Source organism: Pan troglodytes, chromosome 5 (genome assembly GCF_028858775.2).
Source record: "Pan troglodytes isolate AG18354 chromosome 5, NHGRI_mPanTro3-v2.0_pri, whole genome shotgun sequence".
Classification (NCBI taxonomy): Eukaryota; Metazoa; Chordata; class Mammalia; order Primates; family Hominidae; genus Pan; species Pan troglodytes.
In genome coordinates this window covers 29,290,345-29,315,518 of record NC_072403.2, presented here as the reverse complement: position 1 = coordinate 29,315,518, position 25,174 = coordinate 29,290,345, and the positions used below count along the sequence as shown (strand labels likewise).

General features: G+C 36.9%; 2 long non-coding RNA genes across 2 annotated transcripts in view; both read right to left on the bottom strand.

Annotated features, from left to right (window-relative positions):
• Positions 1-25,174, bottom strand: part of LOC134810280 (uncharacterized) — a 167,238-nt gene that overhangs the window by 32,216 nt on the left and 109,848 nt on the right. The window lies entirely within an intron of this gene.
• LOC134810282 (uncharacterized) overlaps positions 1-25,174 on the bottom strand; it is a 32,272-nt gene that overhangs the window by 6,852 nt on the left and 246 nt on the right. The window contains exons 2-3 of the long non-coding RNA XR_010157929.1: positions 21,270-21,379; positions 13,589-13,715 (exon numbers count right to left, since the gene is read on the bottom strand). This is a non-coding gene — a long non-coding RNA (uncharacterized LOC134810282). The remainder of the gene's footprint in view (positions 1-13,588; positions 13,716-21,269; positions 21,380-25,174) is intronic.

The following is a 25,174-nucleotide window of genomic DNA, read 5'->3' as shown; positions in this document are numbered from 1 at the left end:
TAAGGGCAGCCAGAGAGAAAGGTCAGGTTACCCACAAGGGGAAGCCCATCAGACTAACAGCAGATCTCTCGGCAGAAACTCTACAAGCCAGGAGAGAGTGGGGGCCAATATTCAACATTCTTAAAGGAAAGAATTTTCAACCCAGAATTTCATATCCAGCCAAACTAAGCTTCATAAGTGAAGGAGAAATAAAATCCTTTACAGACAAGCAAATGCTGAGAGATTTTGTCACCACCAGGCCCGCCCTAAAAGAGCTCCTGAAGGAAGCAGTAAACATGGAAAGGAACAACCGGTATCAGCCGCTGCAAAAACATACCAAATTGTAAAGACCATCGATGCTAGGAAGAAACTGCATCAACTAACAAGCAAAATAACCAGCTAACATCATAATGACAGGATCAAATTCACACATAACAATATTAACCTTAAATGTAAATGGGCTAAATGCTCCAATTAAAAGACACAGACTGGCAAATTGGACAAAGAGTCAAGACCCATCAGTGTGCTGTATTCAGGAAACCCATCTCACGTGCAGAGACACACATAGGCTCAAAATAAAGGGATGGAGGAAGATCTACCAAGCAAATGGAAAACAAAAAAAGGCAGGGGTTGCAATCCTAGTCTCTGATAAAACAGACTTTAAATCAACAAAGATCAAAAGAGACAAAGAAGGCCATTACATAATGGTAAAGGGATCAATTCAACAAAAAGAGCTAACTATCCTAAATATATATGCACCCAATACAGGAGCACCCAGATTCATAAAGCAAGCCCTTAGAGACCTACAAAGAGACTTAGACTCCCACACAATAATAATGGGAGACTTTAACACCCCACTGTCAACATTAGACAGCTCAACGAGACAGAAAGTTAACAAGGATATCCAGGAATTGAACTCAGCTCTGCACCAAGCCGACCTAATAGACATCTACAGAACTGTCCACCCCAAATCAACAGAGTATACATTCTTTTCAGCCCCACACCACACCTATTCCAAAATTGACCACATAGTTGGAAGTAAAGCACTCCTCAGCAAATGTAAAAGAACGGAAATTATAACAAACTGTCTCTCAGACCACAGTGCAATCAAACTAGAACTCAGGATTAAGAAACTCACTCAAAACTGCTCAACTACGTGGAAACTGAACAATCTGCTCCTGAATGACTACTGAGTACATAATGAAATGAAGGTAGAAATAAAGATGTTCTTTGAAACCAACGAGAACAAAGACACAACATACCAGAATCTCTGGGACACATTCAAAGCAGTGTGTACAGGGAAATTTATAGCACTAAATGCCCACAAGAGAAAGCAGGAAAGGTCTAAAATTGACACCCTAACATCACAATTAAAAGAACTAGAGAAGCAAGAGCAAACACATTCAAAAGCTAGCAGAAGGCAAGAAATAACTAAGATAAGAGAAGAACTGAAGGAAATAGAGAAACAAAAAACCCTTCAAAAAAGCAATGAATCCGGGAGCTGGTTTTTTGAAAGGATCAACAAAATTGATAGACAGCTAGCAAGACTAATAAAGAAGAAAAGAGAGAAGAATCAATGCAATAAAAAATGATAAAGGGGATATCACCACCGATCCCACAGAAATACAAACTACCATCAGAGAATACTACAAACACCTCTACGCAAATAAACTAGAAAATCTAGAAGAAATGGATAAATTCCTCAACACATACACCCTCCCAAGACTAAACCAGGAAGAAATTGAATCTCTGAATAGTCCAATAACAGGCTCTCAAATTGAGGCAATAATTAATAGCTTACCAACCAAAAAAAGTCCAGGACCAGACGGATTCACAGCCAAATTCTACCAGAGGTACAAGGAGGAACTGGTACCATTCCTTCTGAAACTATTCCAATGAATAGAAAAAGGGGGAATCCTCCCTAACTCATTTTATGAGGCCAGCATCATCCTGATACCAAAGCCTGGCAGAGACACAACAAAAAAGATAATTTTAGACCAATATCCCTGATGAACTTTGATGCAAAAATCCTCAATAAAATACTGGCAAAACGAATCCAGCAGCACATCAAAAAGCTTATCCACCATGATCAAGTGGGCTTCATCCCTGGGATGCAAGGCTGGTTCAACATATGAAAATCAATAAACATAATCCAGCATATAAACAGAACCACTGACAAAAACCACATGAATATCTCAATAGATGCAGAAAAGGCATTTGACAAAATTCAACAACCTTCACGCTAAAAACTCTCAATAAATTAGGTATTGATGGAACGTATCTCAAAATAATAAGAGCTATCTATGACAAACCCACAGCCAATATCATACTGAATGGACAAAAACTGGAAGCATTCCCTTTGAAAACTGGCACAAGACAGGGATGCCCTCTCTCACCACTCCTATTCAACATAGTGTTGGAAGTTCTGGCCAGGGCAATTAGGCAGGAGAAGGAAATAAAGAGTATTCAATTAGGAAAAGAGGAAGTCAAATTGTCCCTGTTTGCAGATGACATGATTGTACATCTATAAAACCCCATCGCCTCAGCCCAAAATCCCCTTAAGCTGATAAGCAACTTCAGTAAACTCTCAGGATACAAAAGCAATGTGCAAAAATCACAAGCACTCTTATACACCAATAACAGACAAACAGAGAGTCAAATCATGAGTGAACTCCCATTCTCAATTGCTTCAAAGAGAATAAAATACCTAGGAATCCAACTTACAAGGGATGTGAAGAAACTCTTCAAGGAGACCTACAAACCACTGCTCAATGAAATAAAAGAGGATACAAACAAATGGAAGAACATTCCATGCTCATGGGTAAGAAGAATCAATATCATGAAAATGGCCATACTGCCCAAGGTAATTTATAGATTCAATGCCATCCCCATCAAGCTACCAATGACTTTCTTCACAGAATTGGAAAAAACTACTTTAAAGTTCATACAGCACCAAAAAAGAGCCTGCATCGCCAAGTCAATCCTAAGCCAAAAGAACAAAGCTGGAGGCATCACGCTACCTGACTTCAAACTATACTACAAGGCTACAGTAACCAAAACAACATGGTACTGGTACCAAAACAGAGATATAGATCAATGGAACAGAACAGAGCCCTCAGAAATAATGCCGCATATCTACAACTATCTGATCTTTGACAAACCTGACAAAAACAAGCAATGGGGAAAGGATTCCCTATTTAATAAATGGTGCTGGGAAAACTGGCTAGCCATATGTAGAAAGCTGAAACTGGATCCCTTCCTTACACCTTACACAAAAATTAATTCAAGATGGATTAAAGACTTAAACGTTAGACCTAAAACCATAAAAACCCTAGAAGAAAACCTAGGCATTACCATTCAGGACATAGGCATGGGCAAGGACTTCATGTCTAAAACACCAAAAGCAATGGCAACAAAAGCCAAAATTGACAAATGGGATCTAATTAAACTAAAGAGCTTCTGCACAGCAAAAGAATCTACCATCAGATTGAACAGGTAACATACAGAATGGGAGAAAATTTTTACAATCTACTCATCTGACAAAGGGCTATTATCCAGAATCTACAATGAACTCAAACAAATTTACAAGAAAAAAAAAAACTCCATCAACAAGTGGGCGAAGGATATGAACAGATACTTCTCAAAAGAAGACATTTATGAAGCCAAAAAAACACATGAAAAAATGCTCATCATCACTGGCCATCAGAGAAATGCAGATCAAAACCACAATGAGATACCATCTCACACCAGTTAGAATGGCAATCAGTAAAAAGTTCAGGCAACAACAGGTGCTGGAGAGGATGTGGAGAAATAGGAACACTTTTACACTGTTGGTGGGACTGTAAACTAGTTCAACCATTGTGGAAGTCAGTGTGGCGATTCCTCAGGGATCTAGAACTAGAAATACCATTTGACCCAGCCATCCCATTACTGGGTATATACCCAAAGGAATATAAATCATGCTGCTATAAAGACATATGCGCATTTATGTTTATTGCGGCACTACTCACAATAGCAAAGACTTGGAACCAACCCAAATGTCCAACAATGATAGACTGGATTAAGAAAATGTGGCACATAGACACCATGGAATACTATGCAGCCATAAAAAATGATGAGTTCATGTCCTTTGTAGGGACATGGATGAAGCTGGAAACCATCATTCTCAGCAAACTATCGCAAGGACAAAAAACCAAACACCACATGTTCTCACTCATAGGTGGGAATTGAACAATGAGAACACTTGGACACAGGAAGGGGAACATCACACACCGGGGCCTTTTGTGGGGTTCGGGGAGAGGGGAGGGATAGCATTAGGAGATATACCTAATGTTAAATGACGAGTTAATGGGTGCAGCACACCAGCATGGCACATGTATACATATGTAACAAACCTGCACGTTGTGCACATGTACCCTAAAACTTAAAAGTATAATAAAAATAATAGAATAGGGATAATCTCGTCAATGACACCAGGATAAGATTAATTTTAATTTAGGTTTTCTATATCTGAAACACTCCTCCGAGGACACGACCAACAACTAATTTTGTTTTTTTTCCATGCTTCTACTACCTGACCATCCTTGTTTTGATTAACCCTCCCCTTCTTCACACTACTGTTACTATGATGTCTCCCTGGTCCAGAACATTCAACTCTAACTGATTGGGCTTTGCTTTTACATTTTAATAGAAGATAAGTTGTTATCCATTTTCTAAGTTCTTGGGGAACAGGTCGAACTTCAAGTCCAGAGATATAGTTTAAGCTAATAATCTTTGGCCCCCTCCAAGATCTCTAGAAACTAATTCCCATAATGCCCAAAGATTAATGATACAAGCTTCTAAACCACAGATGTCAAAAGCCTTTCCTCTACTGAATGCTCCTGAGAAAAATTATCGTGAACTCCCAAAGTTTATGCTGGTCGTCAGTTGTCACTAACTTAGCCTCCTAACCTGCCAGAGCATTTCATCTTGGATCTTTGTGGATTAACTCTTACAACAGGCTTCTCCATATGTCTGCCAATTACTTTGCTGGGAACTGCTTGCCCCAAGCATCGACATAACTAGTCCCTCCATTCCCCAGAGCACAGCTTACACTAAGCTCTCTCTATTGCAACTTTAGAGGTCACTGGAAAATAACAAAACTAAAATACCAAGAGAAATTACAATTGCTGGGACCTGTCTTGTAGGCTAACTTGGGGACAAGGTGAACCTCTCATTCACCACTTCAAGCCCATCTCCCTCCTTTCCTTCTCTAAGATAAATGATATGAGACTAGCCACGCCACTCAGGGGAAATCACTCATCCCAACCATGGAGATGGTCTTCAGATAGAAAGACACACATATTTCCAAATGTCTGTCCTATTCTGTCTTAAATTATGTCATTCACATGATGCCAATAGTTCAATGTATTTTGTGCTACATTAAGTCCTGTGCAGTTTTTTTGTCAAAATTTCCCTCTAAGGTGAGATCAAAAAGAAGTTCAAATCTTTAGGATTTTTGGTACTATACTTTTATTTCAATTCTGCCACATTGTTTTTCAGTACAGAGAATATTTAAATACATATTTTTTAAACTTCCCTTGTTGTCACTTTCTTACAGTTGGCAGGCAGGCAGTTTCCCTGACCCATTTGTTATAAATCTAAAAGTGTTGCTTGGGGTCAGTCCTATACTAGCAAGAAGTCTATGTCCTGATACATGTGACTGTCCCCATCTCTCACTGTCCAAGGATTCTTAGCCATGGCTCTGGAAATGAAGTTTTTTTAGAGGAGTCAAAAGTTATTAGGAAAACTGTAGACATCTGAAATGCCCATATGTTTCAAACACCACTGTCAAAAATGCATGTGGTGTGTGCCTGCAAGACAGAATATAATTTAATCTTTTTTTAAAAGGCAAGGCAAAGAAAATATTTTAATATCATTATACATTACTGGTGGATAAAAGCCATGATTCCCTGAAATGTTACATACTGTTTTGTGTAAAATGGAGAAATTTACCAGAAAGATACTATAGTAATTTGGAGTCCACATACTCATAGATTCTTCTAATTCTAATTTGTCCTTTCCTGGTAGTCAGCAAGATCCTAATGCTTTGCTTGACTACTCAAAGAGGTGATTTCTTTTCAGTAAATTAAATCAATTTCCATTTGTTCTGGGTCTAGGAAATTTTATTTTCTCTTGTCTTTATTCAATTTTCAATTCATTCTTCCCAGAGCATAAATCAATGTCTTCCTTTGATTTCATGGCAGGTATTCCTATTTCTTCTGCATTATAGTAAAGCCAGAAAATAAATCATTATATTAAGCATTATTCCAGGCTTTAAAACTATAGTGGTAAAAGTAATGAACTAATATCAGGGCATTTCTAATGCTATGGAAAATATCAAAAGCTTAATGTCCAAATATATTAAAAATTTAGGAGAAATAATTAGATCCCCTTGGATAGGTTTACCATTTCAGCACTGTATCATGGAGCAGGAATAGTATAAACCGAGTGAAAAAAATGTTACTCCTGTCTTAACTCTCAGAAGAACTTAGGTCATAATGATAATTTTATTAAGACTCTTCTCTTCCTAGCACAATTCTACCTGTCTTGGTTTAGATTTGCAATTATATATAGAGAGAACTAATATAGTTCTCTCTATAATATATAATATATAATTATAATATAGTTCTTTATATATTATAGATAGTATCATATATATTATATATTATAGATAGTATCATATATATTATATATTATAGATAGTATCACATATATTATATATTATAGATAGTATCATATATATTATATATTATAGATAGTATCATATATATTATATATTATTATATATCCTATAATATATAATATTCTTTATATATTATATATATTTATGTATATATTTATATATTATATATAAAGTACTATATATTATAGTATAATATATAATTATATATTATAATATAATTATACTATATATATATATATAATATACAGAGAGAACTATATTAGTTCTCTAGGGCTGCCATTGCAAGGCACCACAGACTGGGTGGCTTCAGCAACAGAAACAGAAATTTGTTTTCTCACAATTCTGGGGCTGGAAGTCTGAGATTAAGTTGTCAACAGGACTGGTTTCTTCCGAGGCTTCTCTCCTCGGCTTGAAGATGGCCATCTTCTCTTCCCTTTATCTTTACATGGCCTTCCCTGTGTGCATCTGTGTCCTAATCTTCCTTCTTAAAAGGACACCAATTATATTGCATTGGGGCCCCCCAATACAATATAATTAGCTTAATAATTATACTTTTGTATAAACCCTGTCTCCAAATAAAGCCACATTCTGAGGTCCTAGAGATCAGGACTTCAACATAAGAACTTGGTGGGAGAGGGACACAATTCAGTTCATAACAGGAACAATTATTCCTAAAGAGCACTATGTGTGGCCTGGCAGAGATCATAGAGACATTCTGTCAGGAAACTAAACACTGAGATGAAATTTGTATCTGCCCTAATAAAAGGTAAAATATAAAAAATAAGAATGCATACTTTTAGCCATATGTGTCAAAACAATGGTGGATCAATGAAAACTTTAAACTTTTCCTGTTAAATAGCATTGAGTGGTTCAATTCTTTCTCCAGCCCTGTACTCTCTTACTCCCTTGCATTCCCCTCCATTTTCATGGACATTATGAATACAGGGCTTTGATGTTTCCTGCGTTTATGAAAGGAGTGATTTATTTTTGACCAATTGAATCAATATCCCATCAGTTTCAAGAATTCTCTTATCATTATGTAACTTATCATTTAATCTTTGTAGTGTATACATAATTTTTATTCTTCTTAAAATTATTAACCAATGCAGAAATATTGGATTAAAAAGTAGAATATTCCTAATGTAGATGATGGGTTGATGGGTGCAGCAAACCACCATGGCAAGTGTATACTTATGTAACAAACCTGCACGTTCTGCACCTGTATCCCAGAACTTAGTTATAATAAAACAAACTTTTTAAAATGTAGAACATTTGTTTTAAATCACTATTTACCATAAAACAACAGAGTTGGAGATTAAATGGATTTTTAAAATTAGAATTCATTTATACCAGTTGATATGTTCATGCAATACTAAAAAAAAAAAAAAGAGAGAGCTATAGCAAATGACATCATGCCAGAACCTTACTCCTATGGGTATTAGGAATTACAGGTTAATCCTGGTGGCAGGGAATAGTGGTGAGAGTGACCCAGAGCCACAATATCTGGACATGTACTTCCTTAGTTTAAAAGTCACTTTTAATGTCCTCTTAGATGAATTTGTAATTGTACAGTTTTTAACTTATACTCTCTTAGAGCAATAAACTCAAGCTGATTTACATTCAATGCTGTCAAATTAATGGAAAGTGTAAAAATACAATAAAAAATTGCTAAATTCCAACCCATTCAGGTGGAAAGTATATTGCATATTTATATCATATTAAATATCCATACATTTAAGAAAATCTAGTCACTAATGCTCAATAATTCAATTAATTGTCACTCCAGTTGGTGACAAGCTTATCAACTGATATTTTACATTATATGAGGAAAAATATAGATGGTTGATAGTTTCACTTTTATCATCAATTCCAGGTGCTCTTTAAACTCACTCTTTATTGTTCTGAGTTTACTTCTGCAGTTGCCCTTGACTTTTTTTGTGTTTCTTTTAACTTCAGAAATGTTAAATGGTGAGAAATAAACTTAAGGTCTAAGAAAATCTCCAAGGTGTTTAATTCTGTGGCTTTACCAAAACATGAAAGCCAAGGACAATTATGGCTTAATTCATTTCAATCACTGAGAGGTTTTTTATGCAGTTGTTGATATTAAAAATGTATAGCAATCAAAAATTTTCTTGTGGAACATGCTCCTAAGATGCCAAGATACATTAAAAGAAAGATCATTTCAATAGAACTTTCACTCAAATGACATACAGTGTCAAACTATAAAGAACAGAGATTAAATAAAGTGGACCAAATGGTTCTAAGCTTTCCCAGCTCAGTTATTAGACCTGCTTGAATAAAATAAACATGTCAGATCAAGACATTTGCTTTATCTCAATTTATGTATATGAGCACCTAGCAAACTGATAACAGTTTTTCAGCACTGATTCTCACAAATATTATATTTAAAGCCTTTTTAAGTGTCATTATTTTTTAATATTACATTAAAATTATGTATGCATATGTATAACAGATATATATACACACACATATATATTTATATTCCTAAGTAATTTATAGTCATGACACATGTAAGAAACCACAAATGCAAATGCTGGACCATATGTAAAATGTAAAGAATCGTATAACTTCTCATTTTATGTGGCTTGTTTTTGTAAAACAAAAAATACAATATTTTCTGAGAGCACATATTTCCTTGAACCCTATCAGCACCCAGAATATTGTTGCTCACGTATTAGATACTCAATAGATGTTTGTTTATTTAATTTAGTTTGAACTGGATAGACAGATATACACTTTGTTAATGACAGGAATTTTTTTCCTCCCTCTTAAATTGTTTTTGGTTTAACAAAAATAACACTTGGATAAGGACCAACAAAACAAAACAACAACAACAACAAAAGCAAGAAATGGCTTTTATCTCTTACGTTTTATAAAAGGAGAATGCTGACCTAAATTCTTTTGGTCCTTTTAATAGAAGTAAAAAAGACTGAAGACTATAGTTGTATTTTTTTAGCTTTCTCATAAAAAAGAATTACAATATAAAGTAGTATGTAATTACTGACTATATTATGTGCAAGGCATTGTTCAAGGTATTTACAAACAAAAACACATAAAAGGTTGAAAGAAAATGGATTATATAATATATACAAAAAGCATTCTATTAAAAATTGTGTGTCATATAACACACATTAATTTATTATAACACACTTAATTTATTAGAAGATAGACATCAGGATCTTTCTTTAAAATATTAATAGTGGAAGGCCTAGCCAGAGTAATCAGGGAAGAGAAAGAAATAAAAGGCATCCAGAAGTAGTCAAACGATCTCTCTTTGCTGACAACATGATTTTATACATAGAAAACCCTAAAGACTGTGCCAAAAGGTTCCTGGAACTGATACACAGTTTCAGGAAAGTTTCAGGATACAAAATCAATGTACAAAAATTAGTAGCATTTCTATACACCAATAACGTCCAAGCTGAGTGACAAATCAAGAACACAATCCCATTTACAATTAACCAGAAAATAAATAAAATCCCGAGGAATACATCTAACCAAGGATGAAAAAGATTTCGATAAGGAGAACTACAAAACACTACTATGAAATAAATCATAGATGGCACACACACACACAAAACGGAAAAACATTCCACATTCATGGATTGGAAGAATCAATATCGTTAAAATGGTCATACCGTCCAAAGCAATCTACAGATTCAATGCTATCACTATAAAACTACGCACATCGGCCGGGCGCGGTGGCTCACGCCTGTAATCCCAGCACTTTGGGAGGCCGAGATGGGCGGATCACGATGTCAGGAGATCAAGACCATCCTGGCTAACATGGTGAAACCCTGTCTCTACTAAAAAATAAAAAAAAATTAGCCAGGCATGGTAGCGGGCGCCTATAGTCCCAGCTACTCAGGAGGCTGAGGCAGGAGAATGGTGTGAACCCGGGAGGCGGAGCTTGCAGTGAGCAGAGATCACGCCACTGCACTCCAGCCTGCGCGACAGAGCGAGTCTCAAAAAAAAAAAAAAAAAGAAAAGAAAAAAAACTACACAGATCATTTTTCACAGAACGAGAGAAAACTATTCTAATATTAATGTGGAGCCAAAAAAAAGAGCTTGTATAGCCAAAGCAATCTAAAGCAAAAAGAACAAAGCCGGAGGCATCACACTGACTTCAAACTATATTATAAGAATACAGTAACCAAAAGAGCATGGTACTAATACAAAAACAGAAACATAGACACATATCAAAGTTTTTAACCATCTGGTCAACAGCCCTGGATATCTTTGTACTAATATATATTAGTCATATTAGATAAGGAAGAATTATAATTTTATCCTTGTTGCTCTTAAAATTACAGATAGATTGTGAATTATGATGTGGTCATAATGTCTTTGCTATAGGTTTTCTGAAATCTCTAAAACTCTTTGTTTATATTAACTTGGTAATTATTTGAATAAGTAGGATTATGATGTTATTATTTTGAAATCTCAGGTTATAGTATAAAAACCCTCTCCCATTCTGGTCAATCACTTAAAAGATTTTTGGGCATTCCCACTGTCCAGATACACAATAATTTAGGATTTTGCCACAACCAAACTTGAAACTGCATTACAAGTTGCATATGAATCTGAGGAGTCACTTATTTGTGATTCTAACTGATATTTGAATTCTAACTGATGGTTAAAATTAACATTCTCTGAACAGGTTCAAATTTTAATACCTTTTCTTAAGAAAGAGAACCAAGAAGGCTATGCTATAAAAAATGTGGCTTTTTTAAATAAAGAAAAAATAGTGGTTTTTTATTCCATTAATCCCTGAATCTGAATAGATGGATATTCCTTTTCAACCAGGTACGTGCACATATACCTTATCTATATATAAGATAATAGAGGAGACAAATAAATAGAGAAAGAGATTAATGCAATCTGGAGTTAGACTTCTACTGCAAGAGGTGATAATCAAATGGCATTCATCATTATTTAACAATCTTACGTACTTAGGATAAATACTTGCTGCTACAGCTTAGAGACAAGGACATCAACCAGAATTCTATTCCTTCCATTTGTCAATTCATCTCCTCTATTGCCTCCTTATCTCACTCATTCTCCCATGCCAAAGCAGGATTATTAGTAGATCTTTGGGTTTGGCTAACCAATTTAGTGTCAGGATGAATGGAGAATAACATTTGTTCCAAAGTGTATTGGGACAAAGAAAAAAATGATAAGATTAACTAGCTATGACAATGTAACATATGTATTCTTTCTTCCTAATTAAAGACAAATGTTGAACTGGAAATTAAAAAGCAACATATTCTGAGTAAATGTGATGCTTAAATTACTCTAGTTTAATTTTTTACCTCCCTCTTTCTGAAAAAAAAAAAAAAACAATTTTTCAGAGCAGGGAGTGACAAAGATGGTTCATAGCAGGGTGAGTAGTTGGGAGGTTGTTGAAAGATGATCTATTCCAAACATAACAGATGACATGGTGTTGGAAGAATGTGACTATCAGGGCTACCTGTGATGATGACAGGACTTTCTATGCATACTTTATTCATGTCAACAGAACCAGGAGTTGACTCTTAAATATTCTTTTCAATTTCAATAAGAACTTCAGATTAATTCAGAACAGGTTCAACTGGAGTCCAACCATAGTAACAGTGAAGTACTCAGTCTGTGGCAAGAAATGATGTCCAATACTCTTCTAAATATTGGTGATTTCATATGAAAAAGAAAAATAATGGAAGTCTAACATACAAGATAAAAGTTTTCTCTTTACTATTGGTCTTTCTATGTGCATAGTCATGATGACATAATTCCTTTCCCTATGGTCTTATTTATCTAAAAATGCAGTTCCTGGAACTTGGAAAGCACCTTAGAAGAGTGGGGAAGAGGATGTCATTGAATAATGTTACTTCCTAAATCACAAATCTCTATGTTAGGATTATATCACAGAAGTCTGCCTGAAACTACATTGTGAAGGAGAAATACTCTATCTTGGGCTCCATCTCACTCTCTGTTCTTTACTTCTAGTTCACAATTTGCTTTCCATGCCACAGAAGATCCAGGGAGTCTGCTATTCCTTCCTAGAATAACTAACTATAACAGAATCCCCAGTGTCAGGTCTTCCTTGGGACATCACCTTTCCAGAGAGCAGGTCTTCTGTTCCAGGTCAGGAGGGCAAACAATCTGAACATGTGAAAGATTTTCACATAGTAAGAGGGAGATTTCATGAAATAATAATATGTTGGCAACCATAAGCTCTAGCCAGGCTATATATGAGTAGGACAAATAAATAATGCAAAATTCCTCTCCCTAAAGGGTTAATTAACGTTTGGTAAAATTCAGATCAGACTTAGGCACGTCTTTCTAAACAGCTTACACATTCATCTCAGTTTCAATTTTACTTACCCTAAATGCAAATCAAGTCAAATCAAAACATTTACTTTGAGAAAGTGAGAAACATATGCCAGTTCATGGTCTCTATGTATACTTGGTATAGATTCATGCTACCCAAGAACCTCAACATGCATTTTAAACTCAGTGCTCTTTTGGTCAATTATATTCCCAAAAGTTTGTCATAATCAACTGAAGTGAAGCAAAGTGATTTTTCCTCTAGGGAGTCACTAATTAGAATAGAAATATTGGTGATTCAGGCCACTCTTTAAAGTCCAGAGAGTGCTCTGGTTTCGGCATTAGGCACTAATTCAGTTTGTTTGACTGTTAGAGTTGATCCTCCAGGCATAAAAGGATGTTTAGTCATCAAACAAACAGGATTACTGCATCTTGGACTCCTGCCACTGGAAACCATTAGTGGGGTGTGTCATGGGAGAAGGAGATGGAGATACAGATGGGGAAAGTTGGGTTCCTATCCTACAGAGACCCATTTCAATGAAATAAATTTATACTTACTAAAAGACTTTAAATGCCAGTCCCTCTCTGTTCCCAGTCCATTCCATATAATCTTGGATTGTAAAGAATTGAAAGGAGCCTTAGGTTTTAAGCAACTTGCCATCTTGGGCAAAAAGAAAAAAAATCTCTAGAAAATAATTATGACAAATGGTTATCACAGACTCAAATGTAAAAATACATCTTATATTCAGTAGAAATTTGCTTTCTGTATATTTTATCTCTTGGAGATATTTTACCCACTGGAGCAATGAAGATCAATAAATCAAATCCCAATTTCTTTTTGACAAACCTGGCAGACAATCTAAAACAATTATATCCTCTAAATTCGCTTTTTCTAAGATTAACAAGCACAGCTTTGTTATTTCCAATTCTTTTCATGAGCCAAATAACGTAACCTCACATATCTGTGGAACAGATTGTATTTGGAAATTCAGTTTCCTGAAGAAGTACTCTGAAGCCTTGTGACTTATGAGGTTATGAAGGAGATTATATTGGGGTTTGAACCATTGCTTATTGGGTTCAAAGTCAACTGCCCTAACACTATTCCACAGTCTCCTCAACACATATGACCACCTCATTAAAGATGACTCCTTCCCCAAACTATATCAGCCAAAAGCAAAATTAAGACTTATCTATGAGTGGGTTTTCTTATAAAAGAAAAGAAGGCTGCCAAAATAGATAATCTGTGAATAATTCAGGCACTGAAATTCCTCATGCAGTTTCATTGCCCCACATGTCACAGTCTTCTCTCTGGTCCCTCAGTGTGTTTTCATTTTAATATATCCTTGATGGTGGCTGCACCCTAAAGCCCTGTTCACTTGAAGTGGTAATTATATGGTTTTTCAAAGTTTAAACTAGAATGCATGCAGAGAAATACTGAGTTATAAAGAAATACTGAGTTATAAACGTGTTGCATGTTGTTGCTAAATATGAATTTGCAGGAATGGTAATGGCAAGAGTATGTTGTTACATCATCAAATTAAATAGTTAAAACTATTTCCCCCATACATACACGCCCCCCCATCACCAGCTTTATGGCCAATAATTATAACAATGCACTTAGATGCAAGCATGGATATTATTAAATAATGCCTTAAATTCAAAGTGGCCTCATCAGCCACCCAAGGCAAAGCATAATTGCCCTGTTTTTGTGAATACCAGAGAGCAGACAATGTTGCTGAATGTTATTACTTAAGCATTTTAATTTTTCACTGGGTAAGGAAATTAAATTCCAGCTCTAAAAAGTGATGTGTCTGGTCAGGGAAGGGGTTGCTGTGTGGAGGAGACCTGGGCGCATAGTTGGAAAGGGTGAGGTTTGCGTTGAGAAGACATGCATTTTTCCTCTCTTGTAACACACAGGGAAGAGAATCTTCTTAGCCCCTGCCTTCTAAGGAAAGCAAAGCTCACTGTTCTCAGTTCACTGAAGACATAAGTGTAACAAAAAATTTTCTGACAATCTGTCAAGCTTTTAATTTTTTTTTTTTTTTTTTTTTAGACGGAGTCTCACTTTGTTGCCAGGCTGGAGTGTAGTGGTGCGATCTTGGCTCACTGCAACCTCTGCCTCCTGGATTCAAGCGATTCTCCTGCCTCAGCCTCCCGAGTAGCTGGGACTACAGGCACATGCCACCATGCCTGGCTAATTTTTGTATTTTTAGTAGAGATGGAGTTTCACCATGTTGGCCAGGATGGTCTCGATCTCTTGACCACAGGTGATCTGCCCGCCTTGGCCTCCCAGAGTGCTGGGATTACAGGTGTGAGCCACCGTGCCCAGCCTTGTTTTAATTTTGATAGCGGAAACTATCCTTCTTCACTAGAAGGCAGAGGCCATGAGGCATTTAGTATTATCACAAGCCACCAAGATAGATTCTCCTTGGCCCATGGTGCATCTTTATACTGCTGTTGCTGATACAAGCAGCCATGCCAGATGTGTGACCTCTGCTAGGCTGATAGAGTATGTATCCATCTGTTGGAAGAGACTCAAGACTGCAAGGGAATGAGCTGTGTCTCTTGCAGTCTGGTCCCTCTTGGAGTAGAAACCAATTGCTATATTAGGGACTAGTAGCAGGTCACACAGAATAAGCATTACATTTCCCTGTTCATCTCACACTTTATAAGCATTTCATTATGTTAGAGTTCATCCAATGGCATTGCTGGAGTTCAGTTTCTTTGTTGGTTGTTTTTTGAGTGTTTTGTTTTGGCAAACCTCAGAATCATTTTCATTAAACTTTGCTTTGGTTCACTGTCCTCATGTTGAAGGCCAGATTTGTTAACACGGCTTATGAATCCCTTTATGATCTAGTTACCAGCATACCACTGTAATCTCCCCTTTCCTTCATTCTTCATGCCCTCTGTGCACTGTGCAAACTTTCAGTTCTCAGAATGGCCATTACTTTCTCCCTTCAGGGTCTTTGCAGTCTTTACCCCTATGCTTAGAAGACGCTTCTCATTACTTCTCCAATCATAGGACTCACTTGCCTATCTTTTCATAGCTCCACTAGGCTGCAAGCACCGTGAGGGTCGGGAGGGTGTCTCTCCTTCACCATTGCTTCCCTAACACCCAGCACTCATTATATATGCCACCAACAACTGTTGAATAAATGGGTCATGGGAAATTATTAGCCATTATTGTCATAATCATTAAACATTAAAATAAAAAGTCAAAAGAAACTTCATATCACATCTATGACCAGGAGGTTTTAAAGACTTAATCCAATCTCCCTGCTTGTGGGTCCATGGTGGAAATTCCTTTCAGTTCTCACTTCCAGAAAATATTTCAGAATCGAGAAACTGGTTTGCTTCATTTATTTATTCATGCATTTTTAATTTATTTATTTATATGAACCAACAAAATATGTTTTGTTCTTTTTGCTGGCTGCTGTGAAGCACAGATCGAAATTTGAGGCTGTATTTGGTTCACTGATGTAACTCCTGGGTACATCATATTTTACTTTAATTCTCTTTTTTTTGTGTTGGTTCTGAATGTCTGAAAGTTGCTTCATAGGATCCCTCATCTTTATTTTTATTTGGTATATTTTTGCAGAATGAGACAAAACATAAAATTGTTAAATGAATTCATTTTCATTTTCAAAGTTTTCAGAATTTTATTTTATTGGAAATCGGGCTCGAAATACGTTTTTCCCAATTATGCTATGAAAATTTAAAGAATTCCTTTTTACAAATGGATAAACAAAGGCAGAGACAGAAAGGAATTTTTTTTTTTTAGTTGTACAAAAAGCCACTACTCTTACCTGAATGAAACAAGCAGTTTTTCAACTCAATGCTGGAGTCCCATTTAAAAATATATTTTATGCCTTACACAAGAAACTATTAGACTGAAAATTCAGACTGAGCTATTTGGTCTGAAAATTCAGACTGAGGTACATGTTATTGTCAGAAAAGTTCTAAGTAATGGGTTTGGGTTAACAGCTGCCGTTTTCCTAAAAAGGTGTTAAATGGTTCTAGAAATAATCATTTCTCTAATCCTCCTATTGTATAGCTGATTTTTGCTAATTGATTTGAGCCTGTTTTAGTCAAATATAAGCTCAGAAATATTCCATTTGTAACCATGTTTATTCTGCCTCAAAGAGCTCAGGGAAGATAAACCTTAAAACATGCACGGCTGTGGGGCCATCTCTTGCCACAGTTTATAGCCTGTGGTTTGAATGGATATTATGAGGGTCTGATCGAAAGTGAAGAAAAGGAAAAACATCCAGCAAATTATCTTTAAGCTACTTTTTAAAATTTTATTAGTTCAATACCTCCATTTAAAAAGTATGAATTTTAACTGTTCTTTCATTATCTTATTTTGAAGTGCACCACTTGACTAGTGAGGTATCGCGATCATTTCATAGCTAGTAAAATGACCTCACAGTTTTTTCTTAGTAAATAAAAATGCTCATGGAGCTTTTACTGAAAATTTTGAAAAATAAAACAGTTAAGGACGCCAAAGGTCCTAACTCCGTGGATGTTAAATCTTAACTGATCAAATCTGGTTTTTCCAAAGATTTGAACTAACAATACTGATATTTTCTGTGAAAACTGATTTAAAAAGCAATGCTATGGTTATTTTCTGTTTGTTTTCTGTTCTGTTCTTAGTCTCTACATCTAATTGAATTGTGATATGTAAAAATATAACTGACCACCTAGGACTGTGTTTTGATTGTGAAAAGCATTCAATGTAGCATACTTGATCAAAACATCCTGTGGTAGAGACTGCCATGAATTCCCATGTCTGGTTCTATACTCCTTAACAAGCACAACCAGTGACCCTGACCTTTGAACTAGATGCAGAGACTGGATGCCTTTACATTGGGTCACTTGGAGAGAGGTCAGTCCATTATGCTTATGGAAAGGAGAGTGCATTTAATTAATACATGGTGACAAGGGGGGATAACTAGGTAGAAACTGGCCAAGGTAGGGTCTAGCAGGTCTTTATGACTAGTTTTAGCCAAATAAAGGACACCAACAGTGACATATAATTTTGGTCCAAAGCAATGGAGAGCTCACCTGCTGCCTCCAGGGCTGCTTACCATGCTGCAACCAGGCTGAATGGTGCATATTGGACTGGAACCTGGATCCCTGAGTAAATGAAAGGAGAAAAGCCCCTATCCAGTATATCAGATTTGTGTAAACCAAAAAATAAACTTTCAATATGGTAAGTCTCCAAGATTTAATTGTTATCTAAATTAATATATCACCACTAAACCACATTGTGGTCCAGCCTTTTCAGTTTTGTAAACACAAACTCAGTTCTGCCAACTCAATTGTGTTCTAGTTTATTTTCACACCTTCTCTTTGGAAATAATAAAATGAATTAATATTCTACCTGTGTTTCTTGGGTACATGAATATCAATCAATCCAAAAGAACTTCATTGCTAATTTTTTGAAGAATGGTTCAAATGAACTCTAAAGTATCTTTAAATGGTAAGATTTTATAACGTTTGGGTACAATGTAATTAATTTCCATGCAGATTTTTGATGAGATTTAAAGAGTGTCTTAAAGATAACAAAATAGAAATCTGAGAAACCAACAATTCGTTCAAAGATTGCTTTGGGAAGACTCAATTAAAGAATATAGCAAATATTTTGAATTTTTAAAAAATGGAACTATATGGTGAAACTGCTTCTAAACATTGGTGTTAGTCTAAGGATGAGCATGGTTATTGTCACATTTTTATTGATGTAATTTGAAACAAACAATAAAAAATAGATTGGGTAAAGGTAATTATGATAATAAATAAAATTTTATCTTTGAATATAAATAAAAATTAGCTGACATTTATTTATTTTGACATCTATAGTTATTTACTGAACTACTTACACCCACTCACAATGCGAGGTGCTGAAAATAGAGTTGAAAAAGATCAGACTTGTGCCCTCAAGGATTTCACTGTTACTATGGGGAACAGATTAGAAAAACACATGATAGCAATACAGACTAAAAGAGATGCTATGAGTACATTCAATAAGCTAGGGAACCATGGGGTAGGAGTCGGGGGTAATATGAGCTAGGTAGGGAAGATTTTTATAATACTGGTGTGTATTTTGAGTCTGCAAGAGATATATAAACAAGTCGTTCTACATTAGAATTTCTCTTTGAAGTAATGAAAATAACCAAATTAAACAATTTTCTATGAACTAGATAATTACTTCTAATAAAGGAAAGGCTAGGATCATAAGAGAGGGAGAAAATGCAAAATTGATGAGCAATGCAATAAAATAATGTAGGAATAGGGAAGCATCCTTACAAAATCTTTCACTTGACAGTATGTCGGGAAACACAAGGTCATCTTTAACAGGTAACACATAAGAAAAAGATAAATTACATACAGTAGATCTCTTACTAATTACAGTCACATGGTTATTTATCTGTAAATAAATACAAAGTCATTTTTTTCATAAGTCCACTTCCCAGAGCCCTACAAGTCTGAAAAAATAGACTCCTCTTTTTAATGAAATATTTAATTTTAACTATGAAAAGCTAGACTATAATGTCAAATGTTTTCTATATAAAATCACTATTGAGGAAACCAAGCATGGAAAAGGAAAGGAATTTTTAAAAAATGTCTCTAATAATAGTTGAATAGGATAAGGGGAAGGAAGAGAGAAAAGTAATGGTAAAATTTAAGTTGATGTTTTAAGGAAAGAGATCATGAAGCCTTGGCCAAAATTGGACAGAAGAGCATTGATTTGATTTTTAGAAGCTCACACATGTTGAAATAGGTGCTTAGCTTATGTAGTAAACACTAATTCTGGCAAGTTTATTTTGTAGGTAACTAAACTGGAATAATGCATATGACGGGGGAGAGTTCCCTGACCCTCTTGTGAGTCTTGCCACAGGGAGGGTGTAGGGGGTTGGTGGTAGCTTGTTTTGCTTTGTTGCTGAACTCAAGCCCCTTGCAGGAGGGGGAGCATGTAGGTAAGTGGGTACGGGAACCAGGGCTAGTGCCTTTGGGCGCCAGGGGCAGCATCTAGCAGTTGACCACAACCTCTGGAGCCCCAGAGGGCATGTGTTACAATTAATGCTCTTTTAGCAGTTGCTGTCCACAGAGGGCTAAGTGTTAAACAGTCCCGTGGAGAATCAGGGTGACATATACCCTGCCCTCTTGGAACCTGGGATTCTTGTCCAGAGTACAAGAAGAATCAGGTCACATGGACTTGAAGGATGGTGAATGCAGAGGTTTTACTGAGTGATGGAGGTGGCTCTCTGTGGGTTGGGGGGCTGGAAAGGGGATGGAGTGGGAAGATGATCTTCCCCTGGAGCTCAGCTGTCCCCAGCCAAACTCCTCTCTGACTGTCCAGCTCCCTCTTCGACATTCAGACACTTCTATTCTTTCCTTCTCTGCTGTGCCACTCTATTCCTCTGCCAGTGGAGTTTGGGGTTTTTATAGGTACAGGATAGGGGGCATGGTGGGCCAGGGTGGTTTTGGAAAAAGCAACCTTTGGGCAGGAAAGCAGCAATGCCTGTTCTCATTCAGGGCCACGGGTCCAGGCTTGAGGGTGGAGCTCTCATCAGGGACTCTGCCCTCCTGTCTCCTCTCCGTATCACATACAATGTGGAGTGCATGTAACATTCCTTCCCAATTTCTTTAATTTTATAAGTAACCTCAGGAGGTAGCCTCACCACCGTTAGTCGATGAAGACAGAATGTCAGAAAAGAAAAAAGAGCAGCTTTATAATGAGGAATGGATATAATTATAGTTATTATTACAGAGAAAACGAGGCAGAACATGTTTAAAAGAATAAAAATATGATCAAAGATCAATTTAAAATACATTCTCATCTTGCTGTAAATACCACACAATATACCTCTGAAAAATTTTGATCACATATTTAGATTGGCCCATTTAATATTTTGGAAAGTCCTAATCCATTCCTGCCCTCAAAACACTCAAAATAGAGACCCAAATTTATCTCACGTAATCATCATACACATAGATGTTAACATTTATGTCTCATTTTTCTTTTCTGTAAAATTGGAATAATAAGCCACTTGTCCATTTCACATAGTTAGTAGTTCACTAGGATTTCAATTCTGATGCCTTTCCATGTTGCTGGAAAATTTTCCTTTATTATATAAGGTTTAACAAAAATTCCTTCCCACTTCTTTAGCCTTTTTCAACCCTTCAGAACAAAATACATTTCAGTTCAACAAAATGTGTTTTCAAAAAGTCTACTTACAAGCAAAGGTTAGGGTGGTACAAAATCAAGCATGGTTACAGCCTCCCACCTCCAACCTGTTTCCTCAATGGAAAGTATTTTGATACCTTCATCTAATAAATCTGCCTTGCCTATAGGGGATAAATGTGCAAGTCCCCCATGAGTTATTATTATTATTATTTGTAGAAAGAGTCTTGCTCTGTTGCCTATGCTGGAGCACAGTGGTGCAATCTTGGCTCACTTCAGCCTCTGCCTCCCAGGTTCAACCGACTCTCCTGTCTCCCGAGTAGCTGGGACTACAGGTGCGCGCCACCACGCCCGGCTAATTTTTGTATTTTTAGTAGATATGAAGTTTCACCATGTTGCCCAGGCTGGTCTTGAACTCCTGGCCTCAAGTGATCCACCTGCCTCAGCTTTACAAAGTGTTGGGATTATAGGGGTGAGCCACTATACCCCATTTAATTAATCTTGTGTACAAAAGAGTCTGGAAAACATTCTAGTTGAGAGGCAGCACTCTTCTCTACCAGAAACATTTAAAGTATCTTTATTAATAAAACAGAATAAAAAGATACCAGGGCCAAAGTCCATCAATGTGACCAAACAGGCCTGAATTCATCCTTTTGATTGGCCTGACTCCTTATGTTTCTTTGGCCCTACCACCATATGACCTGACCCAATTGAACAACATTGGTTTTGCTTTCAAAAAAAGTGGGAAAGTGGATCCTGATAAAGTGAAAGAGTCTGTACCTGAGTCAACCACAGAATGAAGTTCTTGAAGTTGTGGTTACTCAGACCTTAGTGACATTGAAGATATTGCCAAAATCTTCTAATTATCCCCAAAGCACTTAGGTCTCTTAGGCTCTATTATCATGTTATACCGTGCCTCCTACAGTCCCCTTTTTTGCACAGTGCTTTTGCTTAGATTTTTATTAGCCGTTTGTCACAAGAGTCCTGTAAGATGTACCAGCCATCATCGCTCTATTGTTACAAGGCAGTGAGGTAAAAGAGACATGGATACATTAAACGATTTGCCCCTGGGCTCCAAGTCTTTGCTAGCCTGTGACGCACAATGTCACTGCAATCGGCTGGGGGTGGAGGTTGCTGAACCTTGTTCCAGCGTGCTTGCAGTCATTTTTCTGGATTACATATCTGTGTTCAGGGCAAATGAGCACGTGTAACACGAACAAGGTTTCGTTAGGCCATTCTTCTACTGCAAGTCAGTTAGAAGGATAGATGCCAAAATCTCCACATCTTTGAGACACGGGACTGGTCTCTGACTTCCCATGGCTGATTTTAAGTCTCTTAAAGTTAGTGGAGAAAAACAAGTGCAGAAGATTCCTGTGGGTCTGGAAAGCATTAGTGGTAAATCTTGAGTATAAAGCTCATATACACCACTTTCCCTTAATGAACATCTAATCCAGCAATACAACACAGTCCCCGTTGTCAGGACTACACATCTGCTATCCACATCCCGGCAGGGGTTCCAGTTTTCTTGGAAGAGGACTCCAAGTCCCTGCAATATCCATTATGCCCTTGAAATCATGCATGGGCATTTGGAGTAAATATAGCCAACATACTTGGCTGAATGCAAACTGTTCAGGACTTTTCACTATCCCTGAAATGCTTGAAAATAAATGTAAAAAATAAGTATGCCAAAATATGTATATTGATGCCTCTTCTTTATTTTCGGTAAATATTTAGCACTAATTGCAGTGAAGGTGCTAAGGTAAGTAATGAAAATGTAAAGTGTTTGAGGTAAACAAAGCGTTTTAATATAAGAGGAATCCTAATAGGAAAACAGATATATAAAACAGAATCAATAGGAGCCCGGGTAATCCCAGATGGTGTAATTTCCAGTCCAAGAGCAGAAGACCAATGTTCCAAATCAAGTAGGCAGGCAGAAATGAAAACAGGCAAATTCCTCCTTCTGCCACCTGTGTTAGACGCTGTTCACCTACACTGGGGAGGCAACCTACTTTATTGGGTCAATTGATTCAAATGTTAATCTCTTCTGGAAACACCCCCCAAGACATACCCAAAAATAATGTTTAATCTGGGCACCCCATGATGCAGTCAAGTTGACAGATAAAAGTAACCATCACAAACACATAATCTAGAAATATTTCATACACAGGAATACCTCTATAGGCATACACGTAGTTCTTTCTTACACCAGTTCTGCAAAACCCAGGTCAAGAAGACCCATCAATCACCAGGTCCTGGTATTCATGCTTTTGTGTAGTTTCCTCCCACACTGAATTAAGCTGACCTGTGTAACTCACAAGACATTGCAGGAATGATGGTGTGTGTGCTCAGGCTGAACATAAAAGACTCTGAGACTTCTGCCTTGCCCTCTTGTAGCAGTCTCCAGGAAAAGCTGCCTGCTAGATAACATGAAGACACTCCAGCAGCCTCATGGGGGTGGAGGGAAGAGAGGCCTCATGGTGAGGAACTGAGGCCTCCTACTAAAAGCCAGCACTAACTTGTCAGGCATGAAAGTGAGCCACCTGGAAGCGCATCTTCAGCCCCTGTGGACCCTTTAGATGACTGCAGGCCCTGCTGACATCTTGACTGAAACCTCATGAGACGGCTAGAACCAGAATCGCCCAGGTAAGCTCCTCCTGGATTTCTGACCCATAGAGACTGTATGAGACAGTTTCAATAAATATATTAGGCCTCTATGTCACTGAGTAATTTATTATGCAATGATTAATAGATAATGAATACAACTTCTATATTATAAATCAACATTATCCACATTGTACTTAAGTCAAGAATAAGGCATAATCTTTGAATTGCTGTCATATGATTTGTGGTAAACTTAGTGAAGGGACACCTTATCTAAATCCCCTCATCACCAGAAATTCAAACTGATAAGATGGCTGGTCAGAAAGGTACGGTCTGCAGCCATACAGGGAGAAGCTTTCTGTCTGTTCGAATATTTAAGTCTACCTTAATTGTGCTCTAACCTATTCAAAGAGTCTGGAGTACTGGTGTGATTTTTAAAAAATATTTGTTACTAATAGCTATGTTAGAATTTATAAAAGTACTAACTTAGAGATGATTTAATGTTATTCCTATAACATAATTCATATTCATTATGAATAGGAGGAAAAAAGGAGAATTTACTGCAAGTGCTCAGGGAAAAGATGAGCATTCCAAGGTGTCCTCATGAAGAGTATGCTATCCTAGTGAATACCATATATCCTGTGTGTCTCCATGCAAAAACAATCTGAAGCTAATCCACTCATAAAAATAGCAGATGAGTTATACCATTGAGTTAGTATTTTGTAAGGAGTCTCTGACAACTTCATAAAGGAGGTGAGGTTTTCTCGTGCGTTTACAAGAGACAAGTTTGACTGCAAAACAGGCAGAAAGGTTGCCTTGAAATCTCAGATAATCCATGCAATGCTCAGAGGTGGAACAGAGAGACCAGGTACAATGTGGTTGAGTTGGTTAAGAGGGTGAGATGAGGATGTATACATGTAAGTAAAATAAAATGAGTCATTCAAGACATGGTGGAATTAAGTGGAACTAAACAACTTAGGCTGGAGAAAGAAAGTGGAGACAGACGTGTGATCACATCATGTCTAATTGTATTTAAGTGCAGAGAGAAGAACATCAAAGGTGCGGGTTTAGGGCCCAGAAAGCCACTGGCCCCTTAATATCCCGAAAAGGACAAAAACTCAGGGGAGTCAAGCTCTGTTTGCCTGGAAGAAGAAAGATAAAGACACTGACAAGCCTCCCTCCCCCACCAGTCAAAAGTACTATTCTACCTGTTTCCTGATTCTGACCCACGTATATTCACTTGTTTCATCATTATCTCATTCAAAAATATATTCATTCAATTAATAATGATTTACTGAGTGTGTATTATGTAGCCAGTGCTTGCATGGAACTCAGGTTACAGCTGGAAATGAAACAGA